Source organism: Taudactylus pleione, unplaced genomic scaffold, assembly GCF_031769625.1.
Source record: "Taudactylus pleione unplaced genomic scaffold, aTauple2 ptg000454l, whole genome shotgun sequence".
Classification (NCBI taxonomy): domain Eukaryota; kingdom Metazoa; phylum Chordata; class Amphibia; order Anura; family Myobatrachidae; genus Taudactylus; species Taudactylus pleione.
Window position 1 is genome coordinate 13,848,292 of NW_028284856.1, and position 14,380 is coordinate 13,862,671.

The 14,380-nt window shown below is 42.8% G+C and overlaps 1 protein-coding gene across 1 annotated transcript in view; it reads right to left on the reverse strand.

Moving 5' to 3' along the window:
• LOC148505457 (uncharacterized) overlaps window positions 1-14,380 on the reverse strand; it is a 218,204-nt gene that overhangs the window by 38,126 nt on the left and 165,698 nt on the right. The window lies entirely within an intron of this gene.

A 14,380-nucleotide genomic window follows, 5' to 3' on the forward strand; every position in this document is an offset into this window, starting at 1 on the left:
CAATATATGCAAACAATTTTGTATTTCGGTTGTAATTTATAGATGAAAACTGCATAAGATTAAGGATATATAAGAGTCCTGGGGTTTTGTATTATTGGCAGAATAATAGAGCCCTGTTGCTTGGCAGAATTGTTTCTGGTTAGTGTTGATGTCAGTTAGAGTGTTATCCAATTAATTTGAGGGGTGCATTCTCCACATAGTTTATAAATATTTTGATTTTCTCGATTATTCTTTTTTCGGTTGTCGATTGGCATATCTATATAATTGGTCAAGGGGGGCCTGCACATCCCACACATCCTGCACCCATTATTAATACTTACCTCTCTGGAGTCCCGCATTGGCGCTGCAATAGCAGTGCAAATTACCGGGAATATTGCGTGGTGGCCATTTTCCCAGAGATTTGCGAATTCCGCAGTAGAGGTGTCATCTGGACCATGGTACGTACACCATGTTTCCAGAGACCTGCACAATGCTAGAGTCTACTGCACCACAGAGAGGTGGGGGACTGCACATAGTAGTCCACTTTGCTATCCTTCTTTTATAATTTGTTATTCTCATTCCCACATAGGTATTACTTTTTCTTTTCCTCGTTATTTTTCCTTTTCTCAACCCCCCTTTTTTCTTTTTTTTTCTTTGTTGTTGGTGTCTTTCCCCATTACTATGCCACCGTCCTGTTCAAAACCCCGTCAATGGCCTACTATCTGAGTTTGCTTGGTCTTTTATGGTCCCCATTTCTCGCATTCAGATGGTCTGCCATAGCACCTGTGCATGCTTGCTAAATTAATTGCACAGCAGTTTGCAAAGAAATTAGGTCAGCGAAAGGAGAGTGTGGTGACCAGAGCCGGCCCTAGCCAATTTGGTGCCCTATGCAAAATTTTGAGTGGTGTCCCCTAGCAGATAATCCCACCACCAATCTAAGGCCCCCTTTTATCAACGAAGCATAACCCCTTTAGCGATCGGAATTATGCCTTCTTTTCTGGATTTAACAAACAGCGATAATCAAAGATTACCGCTGTTTGTCAAGCATCGCTCTTGCTATCTTTTAGATGGCGAGTGTAATGCGGCCCCCGTTGCTGAAATGAGACCCAGTGGTGCCTTTACGGCTTCGGCAAAGCCTTTCGGGCACTGCCGGGTCCCTGTTTTATGCACATGCACAGACGGACCGTTGCGCATGCGCATAACACCAGAGCCCTGACACTGGCAGCATTAGGCAGCCAGTAACCCAGCGAAGGAGGACTTCACGGGACTTCGCTGGAGGGTTAAGTATTGGTAAACACCAGTAAATTTTTAGTTTGTATCACAGTGATACTAAACGAAAAATTGCGCTAGTGTTTACCATTATTGATAAATGGGGGCCTAAGTGTTTATACGTGGACGCCAAAAATATCACAGTGGCATATATATATATATATATATATATATATATATATACAGTGTATATATATATATATATATATATATATATATACACACATGAAAGGTGCAATAAAAAGCATCTGAAACATTGATATTTATATATATATATATATATATATATACACACCCCCATGTCGTATATGTAAATATATTTATAGATTTATATATATATATATATATATATATATATATGATGATTATCCGTTTAGTCGACATCGACTTTCGGACACTTTATGGATCAGTGAACGCCACGCTTCTCTTTCTCTGACCGCTTCCTTCAGGTCATTTATGGGCATGTTCATGTTAGCCTTTATTGTGTCCAGCCAACGAGTTCTTTGGCGTCCTCTTCTTCTGAACCCGCTGACGAATCCAAGCATTAGCGCTGTTTCTAGGGAATTAGCCCGCATGACATGTCCAAAATAAGAGAGTCGTTGTTTGGTGATCTTGCCTTCTAATGATACTTTTGGTTTGACCCGCTCTAGGATTGCCTTGTTCGTATTCATTGCTGTCCATGGTATGCGCAGCATTCGCCTCCAGCACCACAATTCAAAAGCGTCAATTCTCTTGCGATCTGCCTTCTTGAGTGTCCAGGTTTCGCATGCATACATAAAGATTGGAAAAACAATTGCATTGACCAACCGTGCTTTCGATATCGTTGCTCTTCCATATCTTCGTCATTCCTAGCATAGCATTGCGGCCAACTGCAATTCGTCGCTTTATTTCAGTAGATGATTCTCCACTGCGATCAATCTTAGAACCCAGAAAGAGGAAGTCTCATACCATTTCGACTTCCTCATTATCGATTGCAATGTGGACTGCATCGTCACTTGCCGTAGTCATTATCTTTGTTTTCTTGATGTTGAGGTACAGTCCCATGCTCTCGCTTTCTTCTTTGACTCTTCTGACCAGATATTCTAGGTCTTTTCTACTTTCAGAAAGCAGAGTCGTGTCATCGGCATATCGTAGATTGTTGATGTTCCTCCCTCCGATTTTTACTCCAATTGTAGACTCGTCCAAACTGCATCGTCTCATGATCATTTCGGCTTAAAGATTGAATAAAGCTGGCGAGAGAATACAGCCTTGTTGAACGCCTTTTCCGATCTTGAACCAATCCGTGTTGCCAAAAGCTGTCCTGACTGTGGCTTCTTGACTCATGTAGAGCGATCGCATCAGTTTCTCCAGGTGCTCCGGAATGCCCATCTGCCGTAAACATTTCCATAACTTGTCGTGATCAACGCAATCGAATGCTTTGCTGTAGTCAATGAAGCAAATGTACACGTCCTTTTGATACTCTCTTGTCTTTTCCATAATCCATCGCAGGTTTGCGATTTGATCTCTGGACCCCTGCGAAATCCAGCCTGCGTGTCTGGGAGCTCCTTCTCTACAAAGTAGGTCATGCGTCTTTGAATAATCTTCAGCAATATTTTGCTTGCGTGTGATATGAGTGCAATAGTCCGATATTTGCCACATTCCTGTGCATCGCCCTTTTTTGGAAGCGGGACAAAGACTGATCTAGTCCAATCTTTTCTCCATATCTGCTGGCAAAGTGCTGTTAGTGTTGAGACAGGTACTGGCTTGAGTAATTCGGCTTGTAAACCATCGATGCCTGGGGCTTTCCTGTTTGGTAGTTGTTTTAAAGCCCAGGGAACCTCCTCCTCTAGAACATCTGGTTCATACTCGCTTGGGTTTTCCTGGCCGATGGGCTGATTTGGTCGATTGCCTGCATAATATTCCATTGTGTATTCCTTCCACCTGTGCTTGATTTGGTCTTCATTCAGTAGGATTTTACCATTCCGGTCTTTGATGGTCGCTGCTTTGCGTGACGTAAATGGTGCACGTGCCTGCTTCACAAAGGCAAACAGTTCACGAATGTGGCCTTGCTTGTTTGACTGTTCCAATTTTGTGCACTGTTCATTCCAGTAACGTTCCTTATCTCGTCTCGCTTCTCTCTGAAATTCCGCATTTAGCAATTTGAATTCGATACTATTGCCAGAGGCCTTGGCTGTTCGTCTCTTTCTTGAAATTTCAATCGACGCATCTGATAACCATTGCGATTTCTTTGCTGGTTATTTGTATGGAACAAATTTTTTCGATTCATCCACTATGATTGCTTTCATTTCTTCCCACAGATCGTCTGGGTCTTTTCCAGTTGTACTCAGCAGTTCAAATCGTTTTTTTACCTCTATTCCATATTGTGCTGGAATATTGTTGGTATCAAAACGTCGCATTGTAGGTGTCCTTTTGATGGTGTTGAACCGGAGTTTCACTTTAGCGATGAGTAGCTGATGGTCAGAGCCACAATCCACACCTGGGAGTGTTTTAACTGCTTGTATTGAGCTCTTCCATTGTTGTTGGCAGAGAAAGTAGTCGATCTGATTGCGATATTGACTGTTAGGAGATGTCCATGTGTATAAGCGGCGTTTAGGCTGTTCAAACCACGTGTTCATGATCAGTAGCCGATTTTCTAGACAGAACTGAACCAGTCGGTCCCCAGCCTCATTCCGTTCTCCTAATCCGAATTTGCCTGTGACCAGTGGCTCTTCTCCTTTGCCTACTTTTGCATTGAAATCTCCAGCAATAAAGATGATGTCTTTAGCAAGAATTTGATCGACTGCTTGTTGGAGGTCTGCATAAAATTGTTCAATATCCTCTTCTGTTGCATCTGAAGTGGGCGCATAAACCTGCAGCAGTGTGATAGTACGGGGTTTCCCGTAGAAACGAACGGACATGATTCTGTCGTTGATTGTATTGAACCCCTGAACGGACTCGGCGATTTTCTTTTTCATGATGACAGCTACTCCATTACGCCTGATGTTGTCGTTACTGGAGTAGTAAACTGCATAATCATCGCTGTTAAAGTATCCACTGCCAATTCAATGAAGTTCGCTGACACCAAGGATATCGATATTTAGACGTTCCATCTCGACGAATATCAACAATATTCAGTTTGCCCGTGTTCATGCCACAGACGTTCCATGTTCCGATGTTGTGAGCCTTAGTAAAACGCAGACGACTTATTTCGCTTGAAGCTGTATCAGCATAACGGAGTCCTGACGGCTTTATCCGATCCACATCATAAATGCTCGAGTTACTCGAAGGTCGTCGTTGTTCTTCCCTGGTAGCATGTTGGGTGCCTTCTGGCCCAGGGGGCCCACCTTCCAGCACCATATTCGAAAGCGATTGTTTGTGATCCATAAAGTATTTTGGCAGTAATAGTGGAGTAGTTTGCCATGTCTTTCTCCACCCCTCCCCAATTATCCGGGCTTGGGACCGGCATGTAGCTGTTGACAACTACATGGCTGGGTTTGTATGTATATATATATATATATATATATGTATTTGAGTCATTGGTTCTAAACACCTGTGGTGTCTGTGACACACGCACACACATACACACATATATATATCCACATATATATATCCACATATATATCCATATATATATATATATATATATATATATATATAGTAGCAGACAGGACGGCAGCGGCACTCGCAAAGAAATAGTCTTTTAAGACCGGGTCATCAGACCACTGTAATTTAATTCAATGTTTCAGTCCTTTCGGACCTTCGTCAAGAATATTACAAATGCATAGAAACAATCTTACCTATATACATAGTCCACCACGAATGCACGCCCCGCCATCCTCCCGAGACTGAGCCTGACATCATCACTACGCACCACTCAGCAAGCGCGACGTCCGGCGACAGGCTTACCATGGCAACACTGTACACAAAAGTTCAGAAAATATATAAACATCGCATGACTGCCTATTAAAAGTATATGTATCTTAAGTGGTGTGCAAACAATGCAATAGATTTAAATGCACAGAATAATAAAGACAGTATGTAAAAAAACAGAAGACAAAACTAATTAAAACATTCAAGGGATAAAGGCCCTCATTCAGAGCCGTACGCTCTGAGCAGAGCGCACGCTCTGAATGAGGGCCGCCCTCCATAATTATGGAGCGTCCTCCTGGACGCTCGTATAGCTGTGGGTCACCACCCACAGCCTATACGAGTGTGCAGTTTGATGGCCGCGATGGTCTTGACCATCGCCACTGTGAGCCGGAGCCTGCGGTTGAGTTTTTCAACCGCAAGGCCCGGAGTGATTTTGGCTCTATCAGAGCCAAAATCACTCCCACTGACATCACTAGTGTCAGTGGGAGTGAGACATCACTAGTGTCAGCCGGCCCACTGACATCACTAGTGATGTCAGTGGGCCGGCTTCTGACGGTAGGCGTTCCCTTGAGAACGCCCCCGTCAGGGAGGCACGCCCACCAAAGGGGGCGTGCTGTCAATCAACATCGACAGCATGCCCCCTTTGATCAGACACAACGAGCGAAGGAAAGTCCTTCGCTCGTCGCGTCTGGCGCATGCGCACGACGGAGCTCCCGCCGTCGTGCGCATGCGCAGTGCACAACAACGACCCACTTGCGAGCGGACAGCCGCTTGCAAGTGGGTCTGAATCAGGCCCAAAGTCTCATTCAGCCCATATGGCTGTACAGTATTGAGTCGAAAAATCCAGCGGGCTTCAGATTGTAGGAGCAGCATAGCTCTATTCCCACCCTGCATATTAACAGGAATGTGGTCGATCATTTTATACCGTAGTGCTGACAAATTATGTCGGCACTCTATAAAATGACGGGCCACAGGCTGATCATTTTCCTTGCCTGAAAGGGCAAGGCGGATAGCTGACCTATGTAACGCCATGCGTTCATGAAATTGCCTGGTGGTTTTACCTATATAGAGATGTCCGCAAGGGCATCTAATGTAGTAAACAACATATTGGGTTGTGCAGGACAGAATATGTTTAATTTTATATCTATGTCCAGTATGTGGATGTGCAAAACTATCACCTGTCTCAAGGAAGCTGCAAGTCATGCAGCCCAAACATCGGTAATTACCAGGCTTTTTGGTTAAAAAATTAGAAGTGACATTGCTGTCAAAACCTGTAATGTCCGCGTGGAATAACCAATCACGGACATTCTTACCATGTTTGAAACAAGGAAGAATGGATGAATTGCGAAGGAGGGGTAAAGATGTATCGGATTTAATCAGGGGCCAAAACTGACGTGCTTTCCTTATCAAAGTAGTGCTACTAGCGCTAAAACCATTGACCCATACAATCTTATCAGTAATCTTACTGCTAGATTTAGGACCCCCAACAATTTTTCTGGGAGCTGCTAAAGCCCTATCTCGTGCTTCTCTCAGTAATTTAATAGGGTACCCTCTAACAACAAAATCATCCATCATCTTTTCAATTTGATACTTCTTATCCATGGTGTTACCAGTGGTGAAATAGTTAATTTCTACATAGGCATATAAGTTGTAACACACACCTATACCCCTTGCTAGGCCTCTTTGAGGTTTGAAATGAGATTGTCTTAATACAGTTGCTGTTTTACCATAGAATGGTCAAATGACCTTTTGGGGTCAAAGAAGACATAAATTGAGGCCTAGCTCCCACCTGCCATTTCTACAACTATAAGTATAATGAGCCATTCATAGCCTACATGTTCTTATCAGTAGTGAACCACATTCCACTCTAAGATTTGTAGAGATGCTATGCATTATGGGTAATTAACAGTGATGTCCAGACTCTATACAAAGGAGCCTTGAAATAGAGTTCATCTCCAGACATTAGGACACGTCATTACTGTATTCTCTTTGTCTGAATATCTTAGTGCTTACAGAGTATGTGCAATAGAGATAAGTTTGGTCAATGCTATGCTGGACGCACTCTCAAAAATTGGGAGTAAGGTAAGCCTTTAATGAGATTTCTAGGGTGATGACTCGAGGCTATAAGTAAGTTGTTACGATCAGTAGGTTTTTTGTAGACTGAGGTGAATATTTTGCCATTAGTCACCTGCACTAGTACATCTAAGAAATGAATTTTTTCAGCACTAATATCAAAAGTGAATTTGATATTGGGGTCAATAGAGTTGACAGACAATATCAAATTCACTTTTGATATTAGTGCTGAAAAAATCAATTTCTTAGTTGTACTAGTGCAGGTGACTAATGGCAAAATATTCACCTCAGTCTACAAAAAACCTACTGATCGTAACAACTTACTTATAGCCATCACCCTAGAAATCTCATTAAAGGCTTACCTTACTCCAAATTTTTGAGAGTGCATCGCACCTGTAGCGATGCCAGGGATAAGAAGTCTCAAATTGAAAAGATGATGGATGAATTTGTTGTTAGAGGGTACCCTATTAAATTACTGAGAGAAGCACGAGATAGGGCTTTAGCAGTTCCCAGAAAAATTGTTGGGGGTCCTAAATCTAGCAGTAAGATTACTGATAAGATTGTATGAGTCAATGGTTTTAGCGCTAGTAGCACTACTTTGATCAGGAAAGCACGTCAGTTTTGGCCCCTGATTAAATCCGATACATCTTTACCCCTCTTTCGCAATTCATCCATTCTTCCTTGTTTCAAACATGGTAAGAATGTCCGTGATTGGTTAGTCAACACGGACATTACAGGTTTTGACAGCAATGTCACTTCTAATTTTTTAACCAAAAAACCTGGTAATTACCGATGTTTGGGCTGCACGACTGGTAGCTTCCTTGAGACAGGTGATAGTTTTGCACATCCACATACTGGACATAGATATAAAATTAAACATATTCTGTCCTGCACAACCCAATATGTGGTTTACTACATTAGATGCCCTTGTGGACATCTCTATATAGGTAAAACCACCAGTCAATTTTGTGAACGCATGGCGTTACATAGGTCAGCTATCCGCCTTGCCCTTTCAGGCAAGGAACATGATCAGCCGGTGGCCCGTCATTTTAAAGAGTGCCGACATAATTTGTCAGCACTACGGTATAAAATGATCGACCACATTCCTGTTAATATGCAGGGTGGGGATAGAGCTACGCTGCTCCTACAATCTGAAGCCTGCTGGATTTTTCGACTCAATACTGTACAGCCATATGGGCTGAATGAGACTTTATCCCTTGCATGTTTTAATTAGTTTTGTCTTCTGGTTTTTTACATACTGTCTTTATTAGTCTGTACATTTAAATCTATTGCATTGTTTGCACACCACTTAAGATACATATACTTTTAATAGGCAGTCATGCGATGTTTATATATTTTCTCTGTATGTCTGTATTCATGTTTTTTTGTATATGCTGGTGAAGGGTTTTCACTGTGAACTTTTGTGTACAGTGTTGCCATGGTAAGCCTGTCGCCGGACGTTGCGCTTGCTGAGTGGTGCGTAGTGATGACGTCAGGCTCAGTCTCGGGAGGATGGCGGGGCGTGCACTCGTGGTGGACTATGTATATAGGTAAGATTGTTTCTATGCATTTGTAATATTTCTGACGAAGGTCCGAAAGGACTGAAACGTTGAATTAAATTACAGTGGTCTGATGACCCGGTCTTAAAAGACTATTTCTTTGCGAGTGCCGCTGCCGTCCTGTCTGCTATTGATGTTATTTTGCAGAGGGCACCCATGCTATGTTCCTTTTGGAGTTAGAATGCCAAGCCTGTGACAATTTATATATATATATATATATATATATATATACATATATAGACACACACATATATATCCACATATATATCTATAGATATATATATATATACACACACATATATATATATATATATATATGTATCATATCATATCTATCTCTCTGTCTATCTGATTTTTTTCTTTCCCTTAACACTGTGTAGAGGATACCTGACACAAATCTCTTTCTCTTGATAAAAGGGGATAGAGTCTTAAGGAGTCTCAGCAGGGATGGGAGAGGCTCCCGTGGATGCTGTGTATGGAACAGCACAAGCTTCATTGTATATTTTTAATTTGCAAGATCAATCTTGACTCCTCTTCCCAAGCCAGGAAGGAACAAAGGGTTCTCACCTCTCAACCCTTCCTCTGTAAGCCCTGACTACAGTCAGCCTCAGTCTCCCCACTGTCGTCTCCTCCCTCTAGGAGGAAGCTTAGGATCCTGCCGGTCACATGACTGGCCTGGCTATCCACTGCGCTGCCCGATCGGAGAGTTGCGATCAAGGCAGCGGTTGGGGGGAGTGTCTAGGTAGCTGCACCGGCTCCTGGGAAGGTGGGAGCAGCGGCTAGCGGCAGGTGGTGGTGGCGGCGGCGGCGGCGGGGGGGACTGATAGACAGGCAGAGCTGAGCCCTGGATGGAATGCCCCTAGCATTCTGAGTTGCCCCTAGGCATTTGCTTATAACGCCTATGCCTAGGGCCGGCTCTGGTGGTGACAGTCTGTCAGGGCTGAAGTGGATCACAGTCTTATATGTTAATTGTGCTAACACAGCAGTCATGAGGGGTTTGCTTAAGAGTGTGAAGGAAAATATTAGGAAAGGGAAATTTTTTATTTTTTTCTTGCTTGGGGATGATATGAAAAGAGGTTTACATAGGTGAGGATGCTTTTCTAATTACAATAATTGGTTGTGATTGTATTAGAAGTATTTTGCGTTGAGACTAGACCTGATTAGCATTGAAATGTTATTAAATATGCATTTGATTCATGGGATGTTCATGAAGTCCAAAAAGAAGCAGGATGGGACATTAGTTATGCCCCTCGGGATTAAGGATGTTGAGATATGGTTGGAGGTCACAGAGCAGCAGAAGGTATCAGTGGATGCTCCACAGATGATGAAAGACTTTGCCTGGCAGGCATAGTTTGTCAGCTGCGGATGAAGGAAATGTTTTGCCTACAATGGTTTGCATTGTTTAAGAAGCACAGGGTGTCAATTTTGTCACTCTGTTGGATTTGCGTAGGAGGACATCCAGCCAAGTATTGTAAGTCTTGTTCAGATGGAGAGCAGGCAGGACAGGGTGAGGTTCAATCTGAACCTAGATAAACCATTTTCCCAAGTTAATTTAATGCAATTAAGTAAATAGTTGGTCCGGTATCCCACATGGGGCGATGCTTCATTTTTGTTTTAAGGTTTTAAATTTGAGTAAGGTGGGTGCAGAGGTCAGTTTAGGGTATTTGAGTGGTCCCTTTCCATCAGCTCGTTTGCCTGTAAAGTATTTATGCCACTGGGGAAAAAATAAAAAAGATCTATTGTTGATTTTCCACAATAAAGCATAATAGAAGCTTGAGAGATTTGATATTCACTGAGAGAAAAAAAATCAATTAAGGAGTCCTCTAAATACCAGACTTCATCCGGCTATATTGGTATATAGTCATCTCCACAAGAAAGATTGTCTCCTCATTAAAGTGTAGATGTGAAAACGCTCCTGGGGCAAATACTATAAAAACAGTCTCACAGTCCACAATTCCGGAGCGGCTAATTTGTATACTTTAGTGTGAACCATCCCAAGTTAAAAGTAGCTCAGCTGCTACTTTACACAATGTACTGTGTGTTGTTGGAATAATCCTGCAGTGGAGCACACTGTTACCTGGCTTTCTGGAGCATGGGGCAGGACCCGGCTCCAATCTTTAGCCATGCTATCTCATGGTCAGGTCCTTTGATGTATCTGCAATATTCCAGCCAGGTTCTTTGCAAATATCCGCACAGTGGCAACAGCTTTGTGCAGGAAAGTGTTATACTACTAACGCGTTTCGCTCCCTATCAGGGAGCTTTATCAAAGGGCGACAGAGGGGGTTTCCAAGCACATCATCACACTGATTTGTCTAATGAAATCAAAGATGATATCAAAGTTTGGACAAAATTTTTTATAGAATTTTATGGGGGTTAGAATTTGGGCACTTATCCCAGTATATAACACAACTTTGCAACTTTTAATGGAACTGTTTCAGCACCTATTTTGATGGGGAATGGTGTACGACACCTTGGCCAGCCACTTGGCACACCAAGGATTTTACCACCAACTTGTTGCTTTATTTCCGATCATCGTGGCAATGGAACTGTGGGTTGGTAAATTGTCTAATCGGAATATAATTTCCTGGTGTGACAATTTAGGTGTCGTTCATGCAATTAACAATCAATGGGCCTCCACTCCAGAAGTTTTGAGTTATTGAGGCATTTAATCCTGAGATGTCTGGAAGTGAATATTTATATTCAAGCCAAACATACTGAGTGCCAGGAGGCTATTATAATTTGTTGATAGCGTCTGTGAGTAAATCAGGGAGACCGGACTGATTAGTCATTCATGCAGGTAGTAACGATTTAAGTCAGTCAAAGAGCCTTGATTTAATTTTAAAACTGAACACAGACATTTTGAAAATTAAGAGCAGGTGGTATGGCCAGAGCAAATGTCCAGGTGGTATGGTCAGAGTTAGTTCTTCACTTGGTTTAGAAATTGTCAAGAGACCACAGGGCTTTGGAAAAAGCTAGGTAAAAGATGAATGTAGCAGTTACTCATTTTGTGTTGTTGGTTGGTAGCTTGGTCATTAGGCATCCATGTTTGAAGCTTGACAGTACCCGGTATTATAGGCCTGATGGAGTTAATTTGAATAATTTGGGTCTAAGTTAGTTTAGTAAAGATTTTTAGTCATTTCTGGATCGTCTGGTCTTGGGTGGTGGGCCAGGTTTCATTGGAAGACGCTACAACTCAGCGGCCAATCGTAGCACTAGAAGTAATTGTCGGTCACTTTTCCCATTGTTTAGTGGTGACTTTGGCCCTCATTCAGAGCCGTACGCTCTGAGCAGAGCGCACGCTCTGAATGAGGGCCGGGCTCCATTTTCATGGAGCGTCCTCCTGGACGCTCGTATAGCTGTGGGTCACCACCCACAGGCTATACGAGCGTGCTTTGTGATGGCCGCGATGGTCGAGACCATCGCGACCATCGAAATTGCGAGCCGGAGCCTGCGGTTGAGGTTTTCAACCGCAAGCTCCGGAGTGATTTAGGCTCTATCAGAGCCAAAATCACTCCCACTGACATCACTAGTGATGTCAGTAGGCCGGCTTCTGACGGGAGGCGTTCCCGTGGGAACGCCCCCGTCAGGGAGGCACGCCCCCGGCACGCCCACCAAAGGGGGCGTGCTGTCAATCAACATTGACAGCACGCCCCCTTTGATCGGACACAACGAGCGAAGGACTTTCCTTCGCTCGTCGCGTCTGGCGCATGCGCACGACGGAGCTCCCTCCGTCGTGCGCATGCTCAGTGCATAACATCGACCCACTTGCGAGCGGACAGCCGCTCGCGAGTGGGTCTGAATCAGGCCCTTTGTCTTACCTACAGTAGGTGGGGGGAACTTGGCATTTCTCTACAAAGGCACTCAAGACTGTGCTCAAAAGGGGAGGTGAATCTTCATGGTGCAAGTTGTGCTTAAAGCAGGCGTCTTATTAATGCCCCATTTCTGTTTGGTATAGAGCTGAGAATTTGTAGCACCTTCTCGGCCACTCGTTAAGTTACTTCAAATTTGGTCAATTAATAAAAGCTGTAATCTTTTTTTTTTCCAAAGCTATGGTGTCAGTGTCTATATTTCAATTTAGTTTCATTTACGGGTTAATATTGATGGTTTATTGACAATAAACTAATGGACATCTTGCTTTATTATGCACACAATCTTAACTTGTATTTTATTTTATACTCCTGTATTGTTTACTCATTTTGTCTAAATTGTGGTACAACAATGCCAAACAATTTGGTGTTAAGTTTAGAATTATTGTTAGAACTGTAACTCATTCATAAGGTGTCACAGTGCTCAGTGCTAGGCAGCAGGAAAAACAGAGCGTACTGTACATAAAGCAAGGACGTCTAAAGCAGACGAAAAATATGCAGCTGCAAAAACAAATGGTAGAAATAGTGAGGAGCAGTGGGAAAAGAACAGAGATGGGTCAAGAGGAGTGAGTTTATATTGGAAGAGTAATGGGGTTTTACTTGTGGACGTAGTATAAGTGGGAGTATGGTAGACTATAGTAGATTAAATAGGCGGGTAGCAGCACAAGGGCAGGAGTGAGAGGTTGGTATCTGAGAAGCAGAAGTCAGAGATAGGTCTTAGAGAGTGTGAGAACAATATTTTTAACATGAAGTTTCAGATGTATGAATAGGTGTTGTTGATGGCTTATAGATTAGGGTGAATAATTGATATATTAGATTGGAGGCTAAAGGAATCCGGTTTAGGGATTTGCAGAGGGGTGTGACATATGTGGATGAAGTTGCAAGACAGAAAGATAGGTATGGCCACTTCATTTAGGACAATATGACACAGGAATGGATAGATTGCAGTAATTCAGGGAGATGATTAGCTAAGGAATGAAAATTTTGGCTGTACATACTGCAGTGTAAAGAGCATATTCTAGTAGTATTTTGAAGGTCAGTGAGACAGCATGTGAAATGTAAAGCAGAGGTTTAGCTAACCAAAAGAAGAGATGTATAGTGAGAAAATCAGAGGGCCTGATTCAGATTTGTATGCAAACCTGTGGGCGGGACAGCATTCCACATGCAGACACATGGATGTTCAGCATACATGGGTGGATTCTTGCATTAGCATATAAGAGAGTAAGTAGGCTGTTGCTGCTGTCAGGACAAGCGATTGCAGGTGTGTCCAACTCAGAATCATCCCCAATATATTTACTTCCACATTTTTCACAAAACACCTTTCGAAATCTTGAAATAAATTGTGTGCACATGTCAGAATCACATTTACAGGAATGATATGGGGTCTGACTATATTTTGGATAAAAAAATAGAGACTATGGCCGATGAATGACCTTTTAACAATGACACCTTTTACTGAATATCTCGACAATCACCCAAAAAGTATTGTATCCTCTTGTATTCACTATAAAGTCCATTGATGCGTATATCCAGGGTCAATTAGACATTAACCGACAGCAGACTGACATCGTGAAACCCTTTTCCTAGCACTAATATCACAACTGTTTGCATAATTTATAGTCTCTTTATTCATAGAAGGCAACCTAACATCCCTGGATACTGTCATCAGCCGCAGCCCCTAGAAGCCAGGTAGGGCTGACGGTACTGCAGAGGAGTGACTATTGGAAGTGCTCTCCCTGTTAATCGCAGCCCAGACTGGCAGTCCCAGGGTGTGAACCCCCCCCC